Source organism: Neovison vison, chromosome 8, assembly GCF_020171115.1.
Source record: "Neovison vison isolate M4711 chromosome 8, ASM_NN_V1, whole genome shotgun sequence".
In the NCBI taxonomy this organism is placed as follows: domain Eukaryota; kingdom Metazoa; phylum Chordata; class Mammalia; order Carnivora; family Mustelidae; genus Neogale; species Neogale vison.
Window position 1 is genome coordinate 85,085,013 of NC_058098.1, and position 10,793 is coordinate 85,095,805.

Genomic DNA, 10,793 nt, shown 5'->3' on the forward strand with positions numbered 1-10,793 from the left:
TTAAAAAAAAATGTTAGATTGATGGCATTTTTCTTTCCTATCTTACTTTCACTTCATTTAACAAACCCCTGTCTTGTTTTTTTATTTTTTTAAGAAGCCAAAGTCCTGAAGACTTTTTTTTAATTGAAGTATGATTTACTTACACTATTCTAGTAGTTCCAGGTATATATGGTAGTGATTTGATATTTATATATATTGTGAAATTATCCCTATGGTAAGTCTAGTTATCTGTCACTATACAAAGCTATGACAATATTATTGACTATATTCCTTATGCTGTATATTATATCTCCATGACTTACGTATTTTATAACTAGAAGTTTGTACCCCTTAATCCCCTTCACCTATTTTGCCTGTATCCCAAACCCATCCCACTCTAGTAACCATCAGTTTGTTTCCTATATTTATGAGTCTTTTGTTTTTTAGATTCCACATATAAGTGTCTCATGGTATTTGTATTTCTGTTTCACTTATTTCACTTAGTATAAAACCCTGAGTCCATCCACATTGTCACAAATGGCAAAATTTGATTTTTTTTTGTGGTTGAGTTATATTCCATTGTGTGTGTGTGTGTGCCTGTGTGTGTTTCTGTCTCACCCATTTGACAGGTATGAGGTGATTCTTCATAGTGGTTTGATTACATTTCCCTGATGATTAATGATATTAAGCACATCTTCATGTCTTTTTTGGAAAAATGTCTAGGTCCACTGCCCATTTTTTACTTGGGTCATTTGTCAGATGCATGTCTTAAAAGTTGGGTACCAGATGTGGGGTTCAGACACTCTGCTTTTCAGGGAGAAGTTTGGAATTGTAAGTTCCCTCCTGGTTGTGGGTTACCAAACTCTAGGGGTGGAGATTGTGGTGAGATTGTGGTAAGTTACTTAAGTGTGGCAGTTCACTCTTCGTAAGACACAAAGAGAAGACCTGATATGTCATATAGCCACCTATTCAGAGCTGGTTGTTTAAAAAATTCTTTTTAACTTACCTGAATACATTTCAAAAATAGTTATTAGAAATGACTAAGATATAAAGAGGGCAGAAGAATATTCAGTGGGCTAGAGAATAAAGAAATCAAAGATAAGAGTATTTCAAGGAAGGAATAGTCAATAATATAGAATGCTGCCAGTGGTCTTGTGGAGGAGCTCTGGAGAAAGAGCATCAGAATTTGTCAGTAGGAAATGATTAATCATTTTCAAGCTGAATATTTTTAGAAGCATTGGATAGAAGGTCTCATACACATATTGTCTTGCTTGATGAAGAAATAGTTAAAATGTGTAGTAGTAAATAAGTTTGGATAGAGATGATATGGACAGATTTTACAAGGTCTAAATGGCTTAAGGTCACTCTACAGTAAGTTTGGAGAATGCCTCAAAGCCTTCTACCAGAGTTTTTGCCCATGAATACATTATAGGCAGGGATTATGACTTTTACCTCTATTTCCAAAGCATAACATAGTTTCTGGTACATAGCAGGGACTTAATAAATGTTTGTTGAATGTCAGATAAAAGAATGTAAAAGTCGTATTAAATCTTTTATCATAAACTCTCTCAAATTTAACTTTTTTTGTTCTTACCATGAGTATTTTCACACAGGTCTACTACCAAATTATTATAATAAGCTTGCTAGGTAGGTTTTCCTTCTGTCATTTCTCATTTGAGCCAACTTGGGATGAGGCTGTCAGATTTATGTTTTTTATACCATGCTTTTGATTGTATCACTCTCATGCTTGACAACTTTATTTTTTTTTTCCTGTCTGACAACTTTAAAAGCCATATAAATACTTACTGAAATAAATGTAAACTCTTTAGCCTCAAACCAAAGCCTATCCAAAATCTGGCCCACTACCTGGGTTTCAGTCCTTATCTTCCACTGCTCCTTTACATCTTGGCATCATTAAGTTTAGAAAACATATAAAGCTATAATCTGCTAGCAAAATACAGTGATTGTCATTATCAAAATGACAGAATCCCACAACCAAATATTGGTTGTTCCAAAATAAGTCAAGTTCTTCGATTACATTTCTTTAGTACAATGAAGGAAACTATATTAACCAGAGTGATACAAAAAAGTTATAGATGTTTAAATGTATACAACATGATGGTTTTGGAGATAAGCAAACACCTGTGAAGCCATCATTCCTATAATTGCCATAAACTTACCCATTACTTTCAAAAGTTTCTTCCCATAGCTCCTTTGTTGTTTCTCCTTTTTTTCCCTTTGTGGTAAGAGCACTTAACATAAGATCTACTCTTTTAGCCAATTTTAAAGTATATAATACAGTATTATTCATCATATGTCCTATATTGTACAGTAAATCTCCAGAACTTCTTTTGCACAAATGAAATTTTGTACTTTTTGACCAACACTTTCCCATTTCCTCCTCTCCCCAGGCCTCTGCCAACCGCCATTTCTACTCACTACTTCTGTGTGTTTGACTATTTTGTATTCCACATATAAGTGAGATCATGAAAGATTTGTCTTTCTGTGTCTGGCTTATTTTACCTAGTACCCTGTCCTTCATGTTGTAGCAAATAGCAGGATTTCCTTAAGACTGAATAATATTCCATTGTATACCATGAGTTATAGTTATTTATAAATTTTGAGTATTAACTCCTTATCTGATATTTGGTTTGCAAATATTTTCTCCCATTCTGTAGGTTGCCTTTTTATTTTGTTGAGGATTTCTTTTGCTGTGAAAAAGTCTTTTAGTTTGATCTAATCATACTTGTCTATTTTCCCTTTTGTTGCTTGTGTTTTTGTTGTCCTACCCAGGAAATCATTGTCTAGTCCAATGTCTGGTAGTTTTCTCCTAGATTTTCTTTGAAGACTTTATTGTTTAGGTTTTAAGTTTAGGACTTTAATCCATTTTGCAGTTTTTTTTTAAGGTTTTATTTATTTATTTGCGAGAGAGACAACATGACCTGGGTGGGGGAAGGCAGAGAGAGAGCAAGAAGCACACTCCCTGCTGAACAGGAAGCCTGATATGGGGATCAATCCCAGGACCCTGGTGTCGTGACCTGATCTGAAGGCAGACTCTTAACTGACTAAGCCACCCAGGTGCCCGAGTTGATTTTTTAAATATGGAATGAGATAAGAGTCCAGTTTCCTTTGTTTACATGTAAATTTCTAATTTCTCCACCAGTGTGTATGGAAGACTGTCTTTCCCCCTGTATATACATGCCATCCTTATTGAAGACCAGTTGCTCTTTATACATAGACTTAGTTCTGGACTCTCTATTCTGTTTTGTTAGTTTGTATTTGTTTTTATGCCAGTACCATACTGTTTTGATTATAACTTTGTAATATGTTTTGAAATTGGAGAATGTGATACCTCCAGCTTTATTCTTCTTGATCAATATTGCTTTGGCTATTTGGGGTCTGTTGTAGTTACAAATGAATTTTCTGTTTCTGTTTCTATTTCTATTTCTGTAAAAAATGCCATTGGGATTTTAAAAAAAGATTTTATTTATTTATTTGAGAAAGAGACTGAGCATAAGCAGGGGTAGAGGCAAAGGAAGAGGGACAAGCAGACTCCCCCCTGAGTGGGGACCCAGACTCGGGGCTTGATCCCAGGATCCCAAGGTCAGGACCTAAACTGAAGTTAGATGCTTAACTGACTGGAGTCAGCCAGGCACCCTGCCACTGGGATATTGATAGAGATTGCATTGAATGTACAAACTGATTGGGAAGTATGGACTTTTTAACAATACTAAATCTTCTAGACCACGAACATGGGATGTCCTTCTATTTATTTGTTTGTTTTATAATTGAAGAGTTTTATTCTTTTTAATTTTTTTTCTTTTTTTTCCATCTTTTTAATTTTTTCTTACTATGTCCGGTTAGCCACTATGTAGTACATCATTAGTTTTTGATGTAGTGTTCAGTGGTTCATTAGTTATATACAACACCTGGTGCTCATCACAACACATGCCCTCTTTAATACCCATCACCCTGTTACCCCCTCCTCCCAACCCCCTCCGCTCTGAAATCGTCAGTTTGTTTACTGGGATCCATAGCTTCTCATGATTCTTCTCTCTCTCTGATTTCTCCCCCTTCAGATTTCCCTCCCTTCCCTTAGGGTCCTCTGTGCTATTTTTTATGTTCCACATATGAGTGGAACCATACAGTAATTCTCTTTCTCTGCTTGACTTCACTTAGCATAATCCCCTATAGTTCCATCCATGTTGCTGCATATGGTGGATATTTATCCTTTCTGATGGCCAAATACAATACAGTATTCCATAGTATATATGTACCACATCTTCTTTATCCATTCATCTGTTGAAGGGCATCTTGGCTCCTTCCTCAGTTTGGCTCTTGTGAACATTGCTGTTATGAACATTGGGGTGCATGTGCCCCTTCTTTTTAGTACGCCTGTATCTTTGGGGTAAATACCTTTTAGTGCAATTGCTGGGTCATAGGGTAGCTCTATTTTTAATATCTTGAGGAAACTCCATGCTGTTTTCCAGAGTGGCTGTACCAACTTGCATTCCCACCAACAGTGTAGGAAGGTTCCCCTTTCTCCACATCCTCACCAACATTTGTTGTTTGCTGCTTTTTAAATTTTTTGCCATTCTAATGGCTATAAGGTGGTATCTCATTATGCTTTTGATTTGTATTTCTCTGGTGGCTAATTATGTTGAGCATTTTTTCATGTGTGTGTTAGCCATTTGTATGTCTTTTGGAGAAGTGTCTGTTCATGTCTTCTGCCCATTTCTTGACTGGATTATTTGTTCTTTGGTTGTTGAGTTTGATAAGTTCTTTCTAGATCTTAGATACCAGCCCATGATCTTATATGTCATTTGCAAGTATCTTCTCCCATTCCATAGGTTGCCTTTTAGTTTTGTTGACTGTTTGCTTTGCTGTGCAGAAGCTTTTTATCTTGATGAAGTCCCAAAAGTTCATTTTTGCTTTTGTTTCACTTGCCTTTGGAGATGTGTCTTGAAAGAAGTTACTGTGGCCAATGTTGAAGAGGTTACTGGCTATGTTCTCCTTTAGGATTTGGTGGAGTCCTGTCTCACATTGAGGTCTTTCATCCATTTTGAGTTTATCTTTGTGTATATTGTAAGAGAACGGTCTAGTTTCATTCTTCTGTATGTAGCTATCTTATTTTCCCAGCACCACTTATTGAAGAGACTGTCTTTTTCCACTGGATATTTTTTCCTGATTTGTCAAAGATTAGTTGACCATAGATTTGAAGGTCCCATTTCTGGAATCTCCATTCTGTTCCATTGGTCTGTGTGTCTGTTTTTGTGCCAATACCATGTTGTCTTGGTGATCACAGCTTTGTAATATAGCTTGAAGTCTGGCAATGTGATGCCCCCAGATTTTTCTTTTTCATCATTCCCTTGGTGATTCAGTGTCTTTTCTGGTTCCATACAAATTTTAGGATTGTTCCAGTTATTTGAAAATTGAAAAATGCCAATGGTATTTTTTTAAAAATTTTTAAATTTTTTATAAACATATATTTTTATCCCCAGGGGTACAGGTCTATGAATCGCCAGGTTTACACACTTCACAGAACTCACCATAGCACATACCCTCCCCAATGTCCACAACCCCATCCCCCTTCTCCCAATCCCCCTCCCCCCAGCAACCCTCAGTTTGTTTTGTGAGATTAAGAGTCACTTATGGTTTGTCTCCCTCCCAATTCATCTTGTTTCATTCATTCTTCTCCTACCCCCTTAACCCCCAATGTTGCATCACCACTTCCTCATATCAGGGAGATCATATGATAGTTGTCTTTCTCTGCTTGACTTATTTTGCTAAACATGATAGCCTCTAGTTCCATCCACGTTGTTGCAAATGGCAAGATTTCATTTCTTTTGATGGCTGCATAGTATTCCATTGTGTATATATACCACATCTTCTTGATCCATTCATCTGTTGATGGAAATCTAGGTTCTTTCCATAGTTTGGCTATTGTAGACATTGCTGCTATAAACATTCAGGTGCACATGCCCCTTCGGATCACTACGTTTGTATCTTTAGGGTAAATACCCAGTACTGCAATTGCTGGGTCATAGGGCAGTTCTATTTTCAACATTTTGAGGAACCTCCATGCTGTTTTCCAGAGTGGTTGCACCAGCTTGCATTCCCAACAGTGTAGGAGGGTTCCCCTTTCCCCACATCCTCTCCAGCATCTGTCATTTCCTGACTTGTTAATTTTAGCCATTCTGACTTGCCAGTGGTATTTTAATAGGGATGGCATTGAAAATGTATATTGTTCTGGGCAGGATAGACATTTGTTTCTTTTCAAAGTTCTTTCTTCAGTGTTTTGTAGTTTTCAGTGTATTTTACCTCCTTGGTTAAATTTATACCCAAGTATTTCATTCTTTTTGATATTATTATAAGTGGAGCTGTTTTTTAAATTTCCTTTTGATAGGTGGTTATTATATAGAAATGCAGTTGATTTTTATATGTTGATTTTGTATCCTTTGTCTTTATTGAATTCATGTATTGTAACAGTGCTTTTTGTGGAGGCTTCAAAGTTTTCTACATTGAAGAATATGTTATCTGCAAACAGATAGTTTCACTTATTCCCTTCCAGCTTGGGTGCCTTTATTTGTTTTGTTTTGTTTTGTTTTGTTTTGAATTGTTTGGCCCCATACCTTCCATACTATGTTGAATTAGAGAGGGGAGAGTGGACATCCTTGTTTCATAAGTTAAATGGGATGCTTTCAGCTTTTCACTGTTGCATACTGATTTTCACTGTGTCCTTTTGATAAATGGCCTTTATTGTGTTGAACTGTGTTTGTTTTCATATTCTTATTTACTGAGAGTTTTTTCTTTTTTTCAGTCATTGGAAGGTGTTTTGTTTTGTCAAATGCTTTTCCTGTGTACATTGAGATGATCATGTGAATTTTATCCTTTGTTATGTTACTGTAGTATGTCACATTCATTGATACTTGTATGTTGAACCATCCTTGCATGGCAGGGATAAATCATACTTGGTCAATTAATGGTTCTTTTGATGTGTTGTCAAACTAAGTTTGATAGCATTTTGTTCTGAATTTTTGCAACTATGTTTGCCAGAAATACTGACCTATAGTTTTCTTTTTTTCTGATTATCTTTCTGGCTTTGGTATCAGGGGTGATGTTGGTCTCCTAGAATAGGTGTAATTGATCCCTCTTCTTTGATTTTTTCAAAGCGTTTGAGAAGGATTGGTGTTAATTCTTTTAATTTTTGGTGAAATTCACCAAAATTCTTCTGTGAATCCATCTGGTCCTGGCGTTTGCTTTATTGGGAAGTTTTTACTACTTCACTTTTCTTGTTATTGGTTTGTTCAGACTTTCTATTTCTTCTAGATTCATTCTTGGTGGGTAGTACATTTCCAGGAATTTTTCCATTTCCTGTAGGTTTTTCAAACCTACAATTATTGGTGTATAATTGTTAGTAATAGTCCTTTATGATGGTTTTTATGTCTGTGAGATCAGCTGTATTGTCTCCTCTTTCATTTCTGTTACTATCTGAGTCTTCTCTTTATTTCTTAGTCTAGGTAAGGGTTTGGTGACTTTATCTTTCCCCCAAAACAACTCATAATTTCATTGATTTTTAAAAATTGTCTTCCTTTTCCCTATTTATGTTCTCTTTATTATTTCTTCATTTTGTTAACTTCATGATTAGCTTGTTCTTTTCTAGTTCCTTACAGTATAAAGTTATGTTGTTTGAGATTTTTTAAAAATAGAAAGTTTATGGATAAAAACTTCCCCATTAGTACTGTTTTTGCTGTCTCCCATAAGTTTTGATATGTTGTGTGTTCATTTTTGTTTGTTTAGAGGTATTTTATTATTTCCCTTTCAATTTCTTATTTGACCCAGTAGTTGTTTGTTAATAATATTTTGAGTGTTTCTGAATTCTCATTTTCATTTTATTATTCATTTCTAATTTCATTCTATTCAGTATCAGAAAAGACATTTCAGATGATTCCAGTCTTTTTAAATTTGTTCAGACCTGTTTTGGGATCTAGCATGTGATCTCTCCTGGAGAATGTCCCAGGTACATGTGAGAAGAATGTGTTTTCTGTTTTGGGGGGGAATGTTCTATGTCTTTAGTTTCCATTTGGTCTGTAGTGTTGTTCTGCTGTTTTCCTACTGAGTTTTTTGTGTGTGGATGATTATAAAGGCAGGGGATTAAAGTATACTACTATTGTATTATCTGTTTCTTTAGATCTGTAAATTTTGCCATATATATTAATATATATTGATAGGTTTATATTTGATGTTGGGTGTTTATTTATAATTATTACATCTTCCTTGTAAACTGACCCATTTATCAATTTAAAATGCTGACTTTATCTTTTCCAAAAACCAATTCTTTATTTGTCTTGTGATAGTTTCTGAATTAAAGTATATTTTGTCTACTATTTAGTGACTCCTGCTCTCTTTTGGTTACTGTTTGCTTGGAATATCTTTATCCACCCTTTCACTTTCAGGCTATGTGTACCCTTGAATCTGAAGTGAGTCTGAGGGTCCCTGGCTGGCTCAGTTGGAGGAGCTTGCAACTTTTGATCTTGGAATCATGAGCTAGAGCCCCACATTGGGTGTACAGATTTCTTTTTTTCCTTCCTTCCACCTACCTTCCGTCCTTCCCTTCCTTTGATTTTATTTATTTATTTGAGAGAGAGAGAGAATACAAGCAGTAGAAGTGAGAGAGGGAGAAGCAGGCTTTCCACTGAGCAGGGATCCTGGTGTGGGGCTTGATCCCAGGACCCTGGGATCATGACCAGAGCCAAAGGCAGATGCTTAATGACAGAGCCACCCGGGCGCCCCATAGAGATTTCTTAAATAAATAATAATAATAATTTTTTAAAAAAGAGTCTCTTGTAGACAACATAGAGTTGAGACTTTTCAAAAAAAATCCATTCAACCACTCTTTTTTTTTTTAAAGATTTTATTTATTTATTTGACAGACAGATCACAAGTAGGCAGAGAGGCAGGTGGAGAGAGAGGAGGAAGCAGGTTCCCTGCTGAGCAGAGAGCCTGATGCGGGGCTTGATCCCAGGACCCTGGGATCATGACCTGAGCCGAAGGCAGAGGCACCAGCGTTAAAAGGGATTTACTTGCCACCATTACAGTATTTCTTTTAACAGTAACAGTTATATTTTCATATGCTTTCATGTTACTGTTTAGCTTTTTTGTTTGTGTCAACAGGTATCCCTTTAGCACTTATTGTAAGGCAGAACTAGTGTAACACAATCCCTCAGGTTATGTTTGTCTGGCGAAACACTCTTTTATTCTTTTTTTTTATGTTTGGGTTTTTTTGTTTTTTGTTTGGTTGGTTTTTTAGTGTTTAGTTTTCATTTAAAAGTTAAGATATGGTCTAAAATTTGTTTCAGGAGTAGAATTTATTGATTTATTACTTACATGTAACACCCAGTGCTTATCACAAGTACTTACCTTAATACCCATGACCTATTAAATTCATCCTCCTGCCCACTTCCTTTTCAGCAACCCTAAGTTTGTTCTCTGTTGTTAAGAGTCTGTTTTCTGGGTTGCCTCTTTTTTTTTTTTTTTTTTTTAAACCCAGTATGTTTAACTGTCTCATTTCTTAAATTCCACATATGGGTGAAGTCATATGGTATTTATCTTTGACTGACTTATTTGGCTTAACATAATATACTCTAGCTCCACCCACATCATGCAAATGGCAAGATATCTTTCTTTCCTTTTGATGGCTGAGTAATATTCCATTGTATATAGATACCACCTTTTCTTTATCCATGCATCAGTTGATGGACATTTGGGCTCTTTCCATAGTTCAGCTGTTGTTGATAATGCTGCTACAAACATCAGGGTGCAGGTGTCCCTTCAAATCTGCATTTTTCTGTCATTGGGGTAAATACCCAGTGGTGCAATTGCTAGGTCATAGGGTAATTCTGTTTTTAACTTTTTGAGAAACCTCTATACTGTTTTCCAGAGCGGTGGCACCAGTTTGCCTTCCCACCAAAAGTGTAAGAGGGTTCTCCTTTCTTTGCACTCTCACCAACACCTTTTGTTTCCTGTGTTGTTAATTTTAGCCATTCTGATTGGTGTGAGGTGATATCTAATTGTAGTTTTGATTTGTATTTCCCTAATGATGAGTGATGTTGAGCATCTTTTGATGTATTGGTTAAACCATTTACCTGTATGTCTTTGGAAAAATGTCTGTTCATGTCTTCTGCCCATTTCTGAACTGGATTACTTGTTTTTTGGGGTGTTGAGTTTGATAAGTTCTTTATAGATTTTGGATACTAACCCATTATCAGATATGTCATTTGCAAATATCTTCTCCCATTCTGTAAGATGCCTTCAGTTTTGCTGATTGTTACCTTTGCTGTGCAAAAGCTTTTTATCTTTTTTTTTTTTATTGTGGATTTTTTTTCCCAATTTATTTATTTTCAGAAAAACAGTATTCAGGGGCGCCTGGGTGGCTCAGTGGGTTAAGCCGCTGCCTTCGGCTCAGGTCATGATCTCAGGGTCCTGGGATCGAGGCCCACATCGGGCTCTCTGCTCAGCAGGGAGCCTGCTTCCACCTCTCTCTCTCTGCCTGCTTCTCTGCCTGCTTGTGATCTCTCTCTCTGTCCAATAAATAAATAAAATCTTTAAAATAAAAAAAAGAAAAACAGTATTCATTATTTTTTCACCACACCCAGTGCTCCATGCAAGCTGTGCCCTCTGTAATACCCACCACCTGGTACCCCAACCTCCCACCCACCCGCCACTTCAAACCCCTCAGATTGTTTTTCAGAGTCCATAGTCTCTCATGGTTCATTTCCCCTTCCAATTTACCCAAAAGCACATACCCTCCCCAA